The sequence below is a fragment of the Pinus tabuliformis genome, chromosome 5_2, assembly GCF_031772625.1.
Source record: "Pinus tabuliformis cultivar Carrire ecotype Pingquan chromosome 5_2, CPIR1, whole genome shotgun sequence".
NCBI lineage: Eukaryota > Viridiplantae > Streptophyta > Pinopsida > Pinales > Pinaceae > Pinus > Pinus tabuliformis.
The window spans coordinates 270,460,686-270,478,084 of NC_142306.1; the positions used below are offsets into that span (position 1 = coordinate 270,460,686).

General features: G+C 37.6%; 1 long non-coding RNA gene across 3 annotated transcripts in view; it reads left to right on the forward strand.

The window, feature by feature from the left end:
- Positions 1-2,338: 2,338 nt before the first annotated feature.
- LOC149158566 (uncharacterized) overlaps positions 2,339-17,399 on the forward strand; it is a 50,835-nt gene continuing 35,774 nt past the window's right edge. For all 3 annotated transcript variants that reach the window (XR_016261707.1, XR_016261706.1, XR_016261705.1), the window contains exons 1-2: positions 2,339-3,699; positions 6,638-6,751. This is a non-coding gene — a long non-coding RNA (uncharacterized LOC149158566). The remainder of the gene's footprint in view (positions 3,700-6,637; positions 6,752-17,399) is intronic.

A 17,399-nucleotide genomic window follows, 5' to 3' on the forward strand; every position in this document is an offset into this window, starting at 1 on the left:
CCCTGTTTTCTCTTCTTTAGAATATATATCAACCCTTTTGTTTTGTTTCAAGGATATGTTGCAGTTTATTTCATTTCTCTTTTATCTTTAAGATGGATATTTAGCTTTTTTATCACCACGTTCTTTGTGGTTCATTTAAATTGGATATTTGTCATTTTGTTCATTGAGTTCTTTGTATTTTGTTATAACTAGTTATTGATAATTTTGCCAACTGAGTTCCCTGAGGTCGAGTATAATGCTTTCCTTGCTTATCAATTCCTTTTCAATTTCAACATTCTGGATAACCAAATCCAGTTCTCTGTAATCATTGCAAAAGGGAGTCCATTATCATGTAGGGTTTGAATTGTTATTCTCCTCTTGTTGCATGCTAATCTTGATCATCTTGTTCAGCTTCTAAGGTTCTTAGTAGCCTATCCTTTTCAGATCCTTTGACTAACACTATATCTCTCTAATCTTGCAGGTGGTCATCAAACTCTTCCTCTTATCTGCCATGGTTGGCCAGGATTAAAATTGCAAAGGGAGTAGCCAGAGGCCTGGCTTATTTACATGAAAGGAAGTTTGTTCATGCAAATATTAAGCCAAGCAACATCCTTCTGGGCTTTGACATGGAGCCATACATAACAGATTTTGGGCTAGAAAAACTACTGGACACTGCCAATGTCAAGTATAGTAGCTCTGCTATCCACCTAAGGAACCTTGAAGGTATATTTTCAGGGAGAAAACGCTTGGCTCCCGCGATAGCCTGCAAACAACGTTTTAATTTAAAAGAGAATTATCATGCTTGGTATAAGAATATTAGTAGAAATAATCACCTAGTTATAAGCCTAAATATTGGCAAAGGCTAATTCTTCATGTGGCATAATCAATTAGCCATCTTATCTTGCTACATGATGCAAAAAAATGACCCATGGATCCTAATACTTTTTAGGGTTCTTTTTCAATTCAATAGGGTTTTCTTCTTCTTCTTCTTCCTGAGATGGTAAAGATAATGACTCAAGAATGACTCTAAGCTTACTAGATAACCAAATTCTCAACATACCTTGCAATTTCCACACTAGCCACTTACGAATTTTCAAACATCAATGTTTAGATAATAAATAATGGATGGGCATAAAAAAAACATAAACATTAACACCAAAAATAATAATAATCACATGAACCTACTAAGAAAGCGGAAACACATAAGATATCATCTTTACATTTGATACTTTGGAGAAAGGCAATCTTGAGTACCACGATCAAATAAAGAAAAACCAGACTACGGGAGATGTGAGTGTTAATTTTTAAAATTTTGATATAAACATTGGTTTTCAAGAGAAATTGCAATTAACAATGTACAAATTACTGAATACATAATTACCAATTAAACTTTTAAGTCACGTTTTAATGGGTTATATGCTTAAAATTCTAGGATTCCAATGCATATTTGTTACACCTCTATTATAGACCAAGACAAATGTAACAAATCAATGTACACTAGTGGATCGATATGATTGTTTTCACATAAGGCTTGATCATTAAAAGGACATTAAGGTTTGTACCTTTTGGGACAATTGCTAGTATAGTCAACATTAGAGAAAATACAAACGACCCAGAACATGAGAGAAAATACAAATGACCTAGATCCATTAAAACCTTGAAAGTTTGTTCATGAACTCTTCGAATTTGGTATAAAATGTGTACTGTGTTTGAAACTTCAATTTGCCATTAAATTAATGGGACATGAATTCCCACAAAGGAGTTCAGAAATGTGCAATTAAGTTGAGCTTTCATCTTGTCATTTAATTGATGGACACTGAATATTAAATATAAGATAAATATACAGGAGTAGCATGTGAATGTGAGTTTTATAAAGAAGATTCTTTTTATTATTAATAAAACTATAGATAGTTAGTTTCATTTTAAAGGGTTATAAATATGAATTATAAATACAAGACTTAAAAGGTTGTAAAAAGTGTTGTAAATATGAGTTATTAATTGATTTTACTCAAAACTTGATAAATAGCAATTTAGCAATTCTTTTTTAATTGAATAACTCAAATTCATGTTTCTTTAGGTTGAAGGTAAAGCCACTAAAGTGGAAAAAATTGTGATGCCAATAATTAGAGGGATTGTCATCATGGGGTGATAAGAAATTTAATATTCCAAGAAGAGGAGGCAGTAGTAGATTCTAAATAAATTAGCAATGCAACAACATAAATTCTTGCAACAAATTTAGAGAGATTCATCTTGTTGAATAATGCACACACTACATGGACAATGGATTTCAACACTTTATGCCGTACGTTTTCTTTGCAACATCTGGTGCAAATGCTAGTGCTAGTTAATAGCAAAAGAGAAACGATCTGGTAATTAAATTAGTCTACACGACCCGCATGATACCTTGAGGGCTCTCCCGATGATGCTGCTACGTTTGGAAGGCTCAACGGTACGAAAGAAAAGCACAAAAGCACGCTTCGTTTTTGAAAGAAAAGCACAAAAGCAAATAAAACAGAAAGTTTTGGTAGATATAGGTATTTTCTGGAAGCCTTTGAAACCTTTTGGCAATGGCACCAGAGTTTGATTTTTCAAGTGCGTCAAACAAAGAATGCATGTTACAGAGAATTGACGGGTGGTTGGCAGCAACAGTGGAGGGCACAAAGCATCGAGGGTTGATTGTCAAGCAGTAAACCCTTGCTTTTAACCCTAACTTTGGATGTCACATGCATACGAAGAAACTACGGAGGGTTTGATTCCCATGCCCGACACAAAGTTTGAGGGAGGGAGGGTGCCATTGACATTACTCGTTTTAAGAAGCCAAAAACTACTTTCTGTTCATTTCAAGATGCGGAAATAAAATAGAAATGATCAGAATTAGAGCTTTATGCCCTAGGGCAATGATCTATATGCATATATGGATGCGAGTATCGTGCATCTATTGGATTAAGTGTCGGGGTTCCTTTCAGCCCAGAAAAATGGGCAATCACCACTTGGGTACTTCATCACTGAATCATTATGGCGGGTTTAGGAGAAATTTGGGGTAACACATGTTGTTGTGGAGAAATAAACATGAGCACAGTTCCCGTACCCTTCCTCCAAATGCATATAATGTAAAAAGTAAGCCCAAAATGCTGGTTCTGGCCATTGACTTAGGCAGCCTTACTGGTTTTGCAGGTGCTGGGGTTGTAGCATGTGTTATGATGGCTGCTGTGATATATATCAACACGATGCTTCTGATAAAGGAGTCCATTTCAATTTGATTCTAGGATCGATTCCAAGATGATATCATATTTATGGCAAGAGGGTGGCCTAGATGAAGCAGACCTTGCCAGGGTCGGATCGAATGGAAGGGATTATAAGACCAAACTTGATAATGGAATGATTGTTTCTGCGGAATCCCATGAAATGATGAGTACTTCTATCATGAGACAGATTCAGGATGAGTTGTAGGTTATAGGCACAGTCAGGCATATAAATCTTGAGGTATTGCAAGGTTATATTTTCACAGCACAATGCCCATCTATTAAAATATGATTTCATGACCAATGTGAGTCTTGATGGTGCTTTGAAGAAAATCAAGGATACGCAGTTGTAGCGGAGCTGGCCGATGTGGCATAAAATTGCAGTTGGCACAATCGTCGATCTCGACTATCTTCATTTTCAATGCAATGCCCATGTTGTACTACAGGCAATTGGTTTTGGAATAGCCATTGCTTAGAGGTAAACATGGTCTTCACCGCCAGCTTTTTCTTTATCAATGAATATTCCTTCGTTGCTTGATTCAAAAGATTCTACAGTCATATAAGTGCGAACGTGTTATGCAAAATTTTGATACAGGAATATCTGTTGTATTAAAATGCATGCTAACGTGGCATTACTCTTGTGAACAAGCGGGCACTCTTTTGCAGCAGCTCTCACACATATTGCTAAGGCTTGTGTCAAACCTTTGCTCTGAAATTGTGATAAAATTAGAAAAAAGCACGATAACAATTTTAATGAGAGGAGCATTTTCATATGAATTTCCCATTATTTTTCATTGAAATAGTTTCCATATCAAAATTGAAATACAGTAAAATACTCCAATCTTCTTTTATATATACACAGAGAGAGAGAATGCTTCCCTCAACCATTAATATATGTTGTACAAGTAATGCTTTAAATTTCTTAATAAAATATCATCTGCAATAGAAGAAATTGTTACATATTTATTGCCCCAGCTATACGCCTGAAGGGAAATACACAATTAGTCAAAACTAAGAAAAACAAGTATCTTAGTATGCCATACCTTGTCTCAGTTCCCTTGAAAACTCAATGTCGTTTGATTTTTGAAAATCTCCTTTTAATAGTTGTCCAATGATTTTACTTTCTTGGTTGCATTACTGCTCATCTCTACAGGGTCCAAACCTTTTGATCCCAATGTGAGGATTGTTTATGTCTTATCTGATCTCAATTCCTTTGAACCACATGTCTTTGATATTCTGAATATCTCCTTTTTGGATTTTTCCAATGGTTTTACCTTTATTGGTTTCACTACTGATGGATTCTATGGGATCCAAACACCCTGATCCAAATGGGAAGATTGTTCCATTGGGTGTGATGCCCTTTTCCCTTTCACTTCTTGACTTGAATTCACCCCCATTCGTGTTCTTTCCTAGGGAATATTAGGTGGGGGGCTAGCATAATCTGCTTCAAGCTAGCAACTTCCGCTTCAGATTTGTTTTTGTTGCCAGGGTTTCTTTTTCTACTTCTATTTTCTCATTCATGGAGGAGCCATCCACTCCTATAAGTGTTGGTGTTCAACACTTGGCTACCAGGTGGGATTTCTATTCCACTTTCCTATTTTTTTTCCTAAGGGATTCTTGGAAGATTTTTCAGCATCCATTCTTTGTGTTGGACATGAAGCCACCATACTCAAAGCATAAGTGTTTTCTTCTAGACCTTGCCAACTATTTCAATCAAGCTATCTTCATCCAAGTATTTAGAGACTGTTAATTTTTAGGACAACATGTTCTTTGCAGAAGACAGAAGTTTCAATTCTCTCATTAGCCCAATTATTAAATCATTAGCAATCACGTGAAACATTATTATGATGACAGTAACTGAGAAAAGAACATGTACAATAAATAACGAAGACAAGCCAAGACAAGAGGACACAATAAATTGGCTCAAGCCAGGGAATATCCCCAAGATGGGGAAAACCCTTGATCATATCTTCTTATTATTAATATCGAAAGTTCAGCAGAGAGAGAAAGTACAATAACTTAAAGTCAAAATGACTTGACAATAAAAAGATCCAACCTTAGACAAGAAGATGGCTCAGAAGGCTGTCATTCCAGCACTGAGATAGATTAAGCCCTCAAAACCCTCCTGAAGATAGTGACATATCTGAGCTCCCCTTCGCTGGTTTCTAGGGCTGATCTGAGATAGATTAAGCCCTCAAAACCCTCCTGAAGATAGTGACATATCTGAGCAGTCTTGTGACCTCAGAACAAGCTCATTTAGGCCTGCGTCTTAACTGAACCAAACCTCAGGAGCTGCGGCCTTCCTGCACAAGATCAACCTCATACAAGACAGCCATAAACTGTCTTCCAAACAATCCTCTGATCCACGGTTACCTTCATGATGGATTTTGGCCAGCAAAAGATGGTGAGAACTGCCAAGAATTTCCTTTATCTCCTGTGGCTTACTTGACAGAAGCATCTTGACCTTGATGTAGAAGAGAGAGACCCAACAACAACTAGCCCTTTATCCTCCAAAATCTCGGCTATTTCAGACAAAAACGAAGCCCTTTCGATGTGTGAAATGAGGGAGACGACACTCCAATATATACAATTCGTTGTGGTCAAGAGACGTGACTATTGGGCTTATTGAGCCGACATATAGGTGAGGCCGACCTTGCTAATTTTACATGGGAGAAACATAAATTCAAAATCATACTTCTCCTTAGCCGAATTTGATGATCTTTATATCGATTTGGTCCTCTCGAATAGAGGAATTCAGTGGAATGATTATCTCCATCAACGGAGCTGGCCGAAGTGGAATTGGGCCCTAGTTGCCAAATTTAACAGAGACATCCACCTTTGCACACAACTTGGCAGAGGTTGTGAATCGTGATATATCTACCACTAGTTTATGGGAAGAAAAAATGAAATTTGGAATCCTCACAGTAGAGCTCCAATTTCACCTTGATATCACAGATTTTGGGGTCTGTTGGTTGCAGTTTTGCATGTAATAACTAGAAGCCCAAAATTTTGATTTGGTATGGAGTTACAGCCTAATATGACCTCGAACCACTGTTTTTAGATTATTTGTGGCCAGTGGTTCATATTTAGTTGATTTTATGAATTTCTCCAGGCAAGAAGGATTTGGATTGTAAGTATCCCTCTCTAATATGTTTTCACATTCACTCTAGGAAGTGTTTGTAGTTACCATATAATTGGGAGTTGTTTTAATTTCTTAACTTTTAGTTGCTTTTTTCTATAAAATTTTCTTGTGGGAATTGGATTGTTTGAATCAGTACTAGAAAAGCAAAATGTAGATGTTGTGCTTTCATCTATTTCATGGAGGATAATGTGTTCATGTGAAGAAAGTGCAGGGCTTTAATATCTAAATTATATTTGTATCAGTATTGAATTGGAAATGGTTTTATGTGCTTCAGAAACCCATCTTTGAATCTTCACAGTGGAGCTCCAATTTCACCTTGATATTGTAGAATACAGGGTTTGGTCACAATTTCGCCTGTGATAACTAGAAGCTCAAATTTTTTGCCCTGGTATGGAGTTATCACCTCCTCGAACTCCTGTTTTTAAAATATTGAATTGATATTTGTGGCCTGTGGTTCATATTTGATTAATTTTATGATTGTTTTTAAGCCAGAAGTTTTTGTATTCAAGTATCCTTCTGTAATATGCTTTATGTTGATTGAGTCTTGACTTGACTGTAGGGAATGCTTATAGTTACTATATCGTTGGGAGTTGTTTTAGTGTCTTAAGTTCTGATGACTTTCTTCTGTAATTTTTTTGTGGTGCTGGGTTTGTTGAATCAGAACCAGAAAAAACAAAATTTAAGTCTTATGCTTTTATCTATTTCATGGAGAATAAGGTGTTTATGTGAAGAGAGTGTAGGGCTGAGTTGCATGATACAATGAAATGAGTACGAGTTTCTGAAATGAAAATATGCTGGAAATGTGCCTTCCCAAAAATTTGGAAACAAGGAAATGCTATATACATGTATGTATGTGTGTGTATGTATATAAAGAGCACATTATATTGAAATCTTGAAAGAAAGAATTATGGATAGATGAGCAAGACCATCCAAATGACAAACATAAAAATGATAAGTAATGTTCCACCATCGTTTTTTATCATTAGTATCACACTTTGCCTCTTGTCTAGCCATTGCATCTACCTCGATCCTCTAGGGAAATCAGTGAACTCTACCCAGTTTTGATGAAACCACCTAATCAAAGCCTTAAAATATGGTATGAAAAGCTTAAGTTTCCTAACCAATGATTTTGATTTAAGTGACTGTTACCCATGACAGGGGAATTCAACAATCCACAACACCAACATTGGGGAACATAAAGGGCTTGATTCTCTTGATTGAATGCTAATCCCATACCTTCATACATGATAGAATTCAATGAAAATGTTGCAATCCTACCAATCCTGAAATCCTGACAGCTGTTAAGTTTGCTGATTTTTGAATGGGATATGAAATTCTATATCCTTCATATGAAGTCTGATGAGGTCATAGCCACTAGCAAACATCTTGAAATAATCAATGGTAATGTTAAAAATTCAAGTAAAAAGATAAAAAGAAATGCTAAAAGTAATTAATGGTAATGTTAAAAATACTTAAAGGATAAAAAGAAAAGATAAAGGAAATCTCAAAAGAAAGATAAAGAAAATGGAAAGATAAAGGAAGTGCCAACTTTTACTTCAAGAATTTAACATTACCATTAATTGCCAATATTTTTTTGCCAAACCTAGTTAAATCAATTCAAGATAGGTTATTTAGTGTTTGAAATGCATCTCATGGATGCTGTATGGCTCGAAAATGTGTGTCCTTTTTTGCATACTACAAAGCATATTTCCCACAAGTGGTACATATTCATATGGTCGGATACATGTTTCAAGGCCGTACCACATTGATTTCTATAAAGAAATGCACTTTGTTTAGCACCTCAAGTGGTGTTTACTGCGGCATACCTGCAGGGTTTTCATATCAGCAATACTTTTAATATGAATATTGAATTGGAAACATTTTTATGTGCCTTAAAAACCCATTCGCCAGGTGTTCAACACCCATCTACGAGGTGGGATTTCTATTCCACTTTCTTATCTTTTTTCCTAAAAGATTCTTGGAAGATTTTAGCATCCATTCTTTGTGTTGGACATGAAGCCACCATACTCAATGCATCTTCTACATTTGAAGGCTACTTGTTCATAATTAAGTTTTTTCTTCTATACCTTGCCAACTATTTCAATCAATATATATTCACCCCGAGTCTTTAGAGACATCCACTTTTGCACGCTACCGGACATAGGTTATGATATATCTATTAATAGTTTATGGGAAGAAAAAATGATGCTTCCCCATAGTACTTTGAATCCTCACAGTAGAGTTTTGATTTTGCCTTGATATCATGGATTTCAGGGTTTGTTGGTCGTAGTTCTTCCTGTAATAATTAGAAGCCCATAATTTTTACTTGGTATGGAATTACAACCTAATATGCCCTCAAACCACTTTTTAGATTATCTGTGGCCAACGGTTCATATATAGTTGATTTTATGGATTTCTTTAGGCAAGAAGGTTTTGTTTTGTCAATATCCCTCTCTAATATCTCATGTTCACTCTAGAAAGTGTTCACAGTAACTAGATAATTGGGAGTTGTTTTATTTTCTTAACTTTTGTTGAAATTCTACAAGGTGTGCAATAGAGTACAATTTTTGCCAGATAATTATTCCTAATGATTTTTCACAGCGTATTTTATGCCACTGCTATCATTGAATATTTATACTCAGGAAATCTCAACAGTAAATGCAGCAAAAACAATAAAGATTATATAGAAAGACAACCATGCACAATTGAGACAATATTTTTATCCCGGGAAACCCAAACTTGGGAGAAAGCTTGACATCATTTCTTAGGAGAAATTATTCTTCAGCAAGGTTTACAAATCAACATTTTGTCTAGACATTTATGCCAATAATCGAATTCAAATACTGGTCAAACCTGGTCAAATTATCTGTTGGTAAATGTTGGTCAAACCAGCCAAAATACACAGAAGTCAAAGCTAGGCAATCACATGGTCAAAACTAGATTGCAGTCAACTTTGGCCTTGTGGTCAAACTTCAGTACTGCGGTCAAATCCATTGGTCAACATTTTGCACGTGCGGCCATTCTGCAGCCAAATTCAGTTAATGCCATGCGGTCAAATCTAGTCCAACCTCTGAGGTCAAGCGTGGTTAATTCTGGTCAACTCGGTCCAAAAACAGTTAGGTCAATTTTGTTCAAACAGAAAAACTCGTTGGTCAAACTTGTCCTTCTCACACGTGCGGTCTCAAGAGGAGAAATAGAAATGATGAAGAGAGAGAGAGAAGACTTGCTCTTGCTTGTTCTTCAAATGAGACATCACAATGTCTTATTTATACATGTCAAAGGGGTGTGACAGCCCAAGGGACATGTCCCTTCACTAGTTGTCTGACTTGACTTTTTCTTGGGCCGACTTGTCTTAGTAAAATAAAAATTTACGTAATTTATCTAGGGCTGACTTGAAGACCCTTTAGCCATGCAGGAATACCTCCCAATGCTGCACAAAAAATCAAGACTCCCTCTTAACGAGGGAGGTATTCTTCTTAGTTGAAAACATATTTCTCCTTACTTGAAATTTCTCCTCCACAAGAAAAGTTCATGAGCTTGCTATGTTGATGTAATGTCTTCTCACATGCACGTCTATTTATATAGATCACTCCATCCTGGAGTAGGCAATGTGAGTATCATGGGCCATTTTATCCCTAGCCATATTAGCATGGCTCCATGGGTAAATGTATCTCCCCTGGTTAAATCAGCATGACCTAGCCAAATCAACATGGCTTCTTAGGAGAAGGTCTGCCCCTAGGCCCTAGTTTTTATACTATGTATTCTAGCTGTACTAGTGATCGAGGGCCATGATCCTTGGTATGAGAGCCCCATGATTCTTTTATTGTTGGATTAATAAAATAATCGAGTTTTGGGCTCAACTCTCTGTGTACTTTATTTGGTTTCACTGTTGAAGATTTTTTCTGTGCAAAGTGCTAGAAAGTTGAGGGTTCCTAGTGTGTTTGTGTGCATGATTAACTTCAGACCAGATCTAGGGCTCAAGGAAAATTCAACATGGTATCAGAGCTTCTTTGAAGAGCACGTGGGTCAGAGTGTGCACAAAAGGTAGAGTGAGTCAGTGGAGGTTGTGTAAGTTTAGAGGGAGTCTAGCTTGAAAGGGAGACTGCGAAGGATTATTAATTGCCCTATGGAAGTTTGAATCTTCAGGTTCTAATGAGATAGAGAAGTTTTCAGCCCATGCAAGGTCGACCATAAACCATGAGAGAACATTCATGGCGGTGCAAGGAAAGTCGTAGATCCTGCGAGCATAGGCATGGATCACGCTGGAAAAGTCATGTTGCATGCAAGAATACCATGCAAGACAAATCTTGGCCAAGTACAAAGAAGTCGTGGCACATACAAACATGGATATGGCTATGCAAGGAAAGTCATGACTCATGCGAGGATGGTCATGAGAATGCAAGGAAAGTCATGGAGTTGGAAGCATGAAGGAAATACCTTCCTCACTTAGAGGGAGTGTTAGATTTTGGGTAGCTCGGAAGGTATTTTCGAGGAAGGATAACCTGCCAAAAAGAAGTTTGTTGGGTGATCTAACCAAAGTGGGGTTTTGGACCCAAAGTAGTGGGTTTAGGACTAAAAGAGAAATAATAAGTTATTCTAAAGGGTCCAGAGGCTAAAACCCTAGATCTAGAGGTTTCCTAAGTGACCCAAGGAAAATGATAAATAGAGGAGGCCTAAGATGAGGCCTCACACATTATGTGCAAGAGAGATGTGATCTCTCTTTTACTAAGAGTGCCCTAGGAGGGCCAAGTTTTGTTGAAGGAGGCCAAGATACTCCTATTCTAAGAAGGCCATCAAGGGAGCAAGGGCAGCGGGGGCTAAAGAGTAAGGTCGAGGAGTTGAAGGCCTGATCTAAGGCCAACGTGGAAGTTTATCCCATGTTCTTGCTAGCTGTTGTGAAGAAAAGTCGGAGGAAGGGTTTAGGGTTGAGCCAAAACACCATAGTAACTCATCTGAAACAAGCAAATCGAGTTGAAGAAGAAGAGGAAGAACCTTAGAGAGTTGCAGTAGGAAATTGTGCAAGTTTATGGTCTATTTTGTGTTGGAAGGAAGGTCGAGTTTGCTCAGGAAAAGGTCGAGATTCATCTGTGTTTTCTATGCCATAATAGGGCTTTGTCCAAACCAAGTTTAGGAGGAAATATCACCGAGATTATGGGTATAATTTGTGCCCTAATTAGAGTCTGTTCAAGCTGAGTTAAGCCATCTAAATTCTGTGGGAGGTCTGTGTATTGTTCTATGTATAAGGAAGAGGATCGAGCCATTGGAAGAGGTCTTACAAGCCACAAATTAGACTGTTGTGGAGGGACAAAAGGCCACAAGTGTTGCGCTGTGTTTTTGTGGTAGGCCAAGCCCCCTAGGGAGGCCGAAACTAGTATCAGAGCCTTGGAACAAGAGTTGCGAGTTAGCTTAGTTGCAGAGAGATGGCTGTAGGGCAACGAAGGGACTAATGCATTGGAGTTTTGAGTTGCTAAGTATTGTATCTCAGTTTGTTCACAAACGAAGTTATGAACAATGTACTATAAGGGAAAAATGCATAGTGGCTTTGAATGGAAATTATACTATGAGTAGTAGACCTACTTGGAAGTTGATATATGCAAGTATTTGGGGCGGCCAATACTCAGTGAGAAGTTGGTGGATAGAGAAGTACAAGGAGGTGCTTCTCTGTAGTCAAAGGAGGCAAAGGACTTGCCAGGTTTTAAGTAAAATGTGGATTGAAAGGGCTGAAGGAGAAGTGCTTCTCCAACAAGTAAGTTGTGTATTTGTTCTTGCATTGTCATTGGGTAGATTGCAGATTTGGAGTAGCAGATTCCAGGCCCTAGTTTGTATACTATGTATATTAGCCATATTAGTGATCGAGGGCCATGATCTTTGGTATGGGAGCCCCATGATTTTTTTATCGATGGATTAATAAAATAATCAAGCTTTGGGCTAAAATCTTTGTGTACTTAATTAATTTCACTGCTGAATATTTCCGTTGTTCTAAAAAGTTGAGGGTTCCTAGTGTGTTTGCATGGGTGACTAGCCTTAGACAAGATCTAGGGCCTAAGGAAAATTCAACACCCTAGTCGTGGCATCAAAAGGACTATAAGAAAATCTTTTGTATAGACTGAGCCCTAAAAGTTATCTGAAGCAAGCTTGGAGTATTGGCTATCTTATATAGACATTGTTGTGAAGCTACCTTATTGACAATTTTGGTAAGATTTCTTAAGCTTATTTCTACCTTCTGTTTGAAGCATTGCTGAACCAATTTTTTGTGACCTACATTTGAAGAAAAATTATGAACCTGTTTTGTAGCTCTATACGAATTTGACTGAGCCCAAATTCATCCTTGGTTAGGGCAAACTTGAAGCCACTTTCAGAGGTCATCTTGAGATCACTATATGGGTTATTTTGACCTTGTCTGCTTAGGGCAAATTTAAAGCAGATCTTAAAGTTGTTCTTATAGACCTTGACATTATTCTTGTAAAAGATTGGAACAAGATTTTGAAGTTATCTTTATAGAAGTCTTGGGGTACTCCAAATCACTACAAAAGGAGCACTCGACATACTCCATTCAATCATCAATTTGGAGGATCATCATCTATTAATATCTTTGTTCACTCATGCGAAAAGGAAGATTTTTGAGTTAAGAAGGCCGAAATTCTTGTGTCTGTGGGAGGGATGAAGCCCTAAAGGAGGTCGAGAGCCTCAGTTTGTAAGAAGAAGGGACCTTAACCTAAATTTTGGGCAGCCGAGATAAGCAAGAGGAAGATAACAACTTGGTTTGAGGCCGAGCCTCAGGTCTAGAGGGGACCGAGAAGCTTCAAACATTAAGGAGAGAAGATTGAGTTGGCTCAGGTATGTGTAGAGACCAACAAGGTAGAAACGGAAACTGCTGTTTATGGGAGAAGGGCTTGTCTAGCCCTAGGAGTTTTCAGGTTGTCTTATGAAATTTAGATTGTACTTCTGTTGAATTGAAAAATTTCCCTAAGAAAACATTGTTGGGTTTTTGCCTAGTTAGGGTTTTCCCAGGGTAAAATTGTGTCTCTTGTGTTTGGCTGTCTCTTTGTGATCCTACTTTCATGATTGTTTAACTGTTGGAATTTTTCATGTATAATTGCTTAATGATGAATGTAACTTGAGATGGATTAATGAAGAAATCATTGGAAAGTAATTATCATATTAGAAGATCATGAAAAATCAACACATTCACTCCTAGCCAAATCAACATGGCTCCATGGGTGAATGTATCATTCCCCCACTTAGTCAAATCAACATGATCCCATGGGAGAATGTCTGCTCGATGCTGTAAAAACACCAACACTCCCTCTTTGGGAGGGAGACATCCAAAATCATGCCAACCTTGTTTTTGAAGTATACAAACTTTGTTCTAGACAGAGGCTTGTTGAGTTTGTCCGCAATTTGCTTGTTTGTGGATATGTACTAGAGCTTCATTGCTCCCTTCTGCACTATGTATCGAATGAAGTGATATTTGATCTCAATGTGCTTCTACCTGTCATGAAAATATGGGGCCTCACGACATATTATACCCCGAGCGGTTGAATAAATGTGGGCCCCACAAGAAAAGCTTACAACTGGAAAATATGAATTGCCTTGAACTTTGGATTAAAGTTCTTTGTGTCAATATTGGCAGTCTTGGTTTCCCGCCTCTTTCTTATCGGATGATTCAGATCGTAATTCAAGTTACTCGTCGGGTGCTTATTGCACACTATGCTCTTTGAGGCTACGAATGTACCGAAATGTTAAACACACTTGCTTTGTAATTTTAGTTATTAATTAGTTAGGAGTGAGTCACATACTTGTAACTGAAATAGTTTTTCAAAGGAATGTATAAAAACAATGAATAACCAAGGAAAAGGGGTTTGGAAGCTAGGGTTGGGAATGATTTTTGTATCGAGAAGTCTGTGAGACATTTTCATAGCCAATAAAGATTTCAGTTCTTGGATGCATTTACAATTTTTTTCTTGCCTTTGTTATTTTCTTTAGCTTTACATCATCTTGTTCCTTCTTATTAGTATTTTTGTGATCTGAATGAGTTTTATTTCTTGAAATATGTAAAGGTGTCTCTGAGTAGGTTTTTATCTGTGTAAGGTAGATAGGTTTATGCAAGTCACACCTACAATCTTATACAAGTAAAACTGTTACATTCATGATCCTTTATAACGAATACTATTTTATCCCTTTAAGCATAATTGTTTAAAGCGGTTCTGCACTGAGTTCTAACTTCTTGAATTCAATAATACTTTGCTAAGGGAGTAGCTTCTTTTTCTACTTTCTTTTGTCATCCTTTTCAGCTATTGAGTTTGTGAATATTCAAGACGTTGCCTTCTAGTTATATAGAGTAATTCTTTGACTTCAAGTTCCATTGCACGACAAGCTTGCTTCCTAACAAAATTTATTAAAAAAAACCTCAGATGCCTAGGCATGATTCCCAAGCCAGGAATTGCCTCTAGGAGCTACTTCACTTCCCATGTACCTTAAAGCCCTGAGGTTGCTTTATGCACACTTCCTTAATCACACCATTGAGGAATGTGGTCTTTACATCCATTTGATGTATCCTCGGACCCATAACAAAAGCAAGAGAAACAATAGTTTTGATAGAAGTGTACATGACGACTGGAGCAAACGTCTCATCATAGTCCACTCCCTCTTTCTAGGAGAATCCTCTTGCCACAAACCATGCTTTTTACTTCTTGATGCTGCCATCTGTTGCATGCTTGATCTTGTAGATCCTCTTAAGAGTCACTGCTAACTTCCCTTATAGTCTTGGAACTATCTCCCACACATCATTACTCATGATGGACTAATACTCTTCCATCATGTCATCCTTCCAAACCTGCTAGCTTGCTGGCTTCTCATAACTGGAAGGTTCATAATCAATGATGTGGCTCATAAATGCCATAAAACTTGAGAAACTTTGAGGTTGTTTTTTCTCTTTGAAGGTACCTCTGGGAGTTGCATGCCCTTTTGCATCTTGCAAAGTGTGACGAAGCCATGTTGGCCTCTTCTTGGTCACAACAACATCTCTAGGCATGTCCAGTGGCTCTATTGACTCCTGATAGTCTGAAGGATGATTAATAGGAATAGAGGGACCTGTACTTGTATTCTTCGGAACCTACTACTCCTCACTATCAATCTTCATGTGGGACTCTACTGGACGTCTTAACCAATATATATAGACCTCCCTCTCGAACATCAATCACTCTTGTAGTGTCTATGTTCGAGCCTTTAGGCCATACAAGAACCTAACCATCTACAAATTTAACTTTGTAACCTCTATCCTCCAACACCGAGATAGAGAGCAGGTTCTTCTTTAATCCTGGTACAAACAAAATGTCTCTCATGCGTAGAGAATCTCTAGATTCTAGCTGAAACAGTACTATCCCAACTCCCTTCACTGCATACTTGGCATTATCTCCAAGTTCCACCTGCTATGTTGAATCCTTCTTTGTCAAATCTGAGAGAGAATCTCGAAAACCTATCATGTGCCTAGAAGCACCACTATCCACCAACCAAATATCATTGTTTTTACAATAGTGCCTGAAAGAGCGGAGACGAGGAAATATTCCTTTGACTTCTTCTGTGGTGGATGCTCAGCATCATCAACATCGACTGCTGATGTATGCTGCTTTCCCTTCCTTTTCTTATGAGGACACTGCGAGGCATAGTGACCAAATGTATAACAATTGAAGCACCTGATCTTTGAAAGATCCTTCTTCTTTTGATCATGAATTGGAGCTAGTGTTCTACCAATATCTTTCTTATTAGAATTTCTTCTTCCTTTTCATTTTCCTTTTCTTGCATGATCTGCAAGGGCTTGAATTTCTTCATCTTGAGTTCTCGACAAGCTATTAATGGACAACAATCTAGCCTCCACTTGGACAAAATCAATCCATAGTTTATCAAACTTGGGCAGCTTATCTCGTGCACAAATGCCTTGTGCAAATGGATCCCATGAGCAAGGAAATCCATTAAGAGTCATTGTAACAAGTTTTGCATCCTCAATGGTATCTCCAATGGCTCTAAAGTTTATCTCTCAACTGAGAGACTCTCATAAGGTAAGAGACAACATAATCTGATCTAGACATCATGACACTATGGAGTTGATGCCTCAAGGTTAGTTTCTTGCTAGTGTTGTTACTCTTGAACAATCCCACCAAAGCATCATACATCTCTTCGGCAGTATTCAACTTAGCAACATGTGGAATCAAGTGATCCTTTATGGAATCTATCAAGATTCTCCTAGCCTTGGCATCATTCTTCTTATGCTTTGCTTTCTCCCCAACTCCCTCTAGCCATGGAATAATCTTCTTCACATGATCTTGAAGGTCATTTTCTTCCAAGACAAGTAGTATCCTGGTCTAACAAGATCTGAAATTGGTGGCACCATCCAACCTGTCTTCAACTTTGAGACTTGGCACCATTTTGACAAGAGATAATGAATTAAATCAGGTCCTTGAATACTGGTCTCTAAGGCTGACTTCAATGGCTAATCTTTCAACAAAGCTCTGATACCACTTTGAAATTCTACAAGGTGTGCAGTAGAATACAATTTTCTTCCAGTTAATTATTTCCTAATGATTTTTCACACAGTATTTTATGGCACTCCTTTCATTGAATAATTACACTAAAAAATCTCAATAGTAAATGCATCGGAAACAATAAAGACCATAGAAAGACTTTGTTACATTTTGATTTTGTTATAGGTGAATGGCTGATTATAATTTGTTGAATGGTGTTATCATTAATGCCAATGTTGGTTCTTGAACGCTCTTAATATATGTCATGGACTACATCAGTAGGAAACTCCAATAGACAAGAAGGCTTGGGAGGAAGCAAGGAAACCCTAGAAGCCCCACACTTGAAGTTTTTGAGTATGAAGATCAGTGAATTTGCTCTGGAGACCTTCATTAATTGATTCTCCTCATCAAGTCAATTCTAACAGTATGTGGCACATCACGAGGCTCCTCATGATGGAGGAGATATGCTTGATTAAAGTTTGAGGCCCATTCTTTGGTTAAGAAGCCCCAAAATTC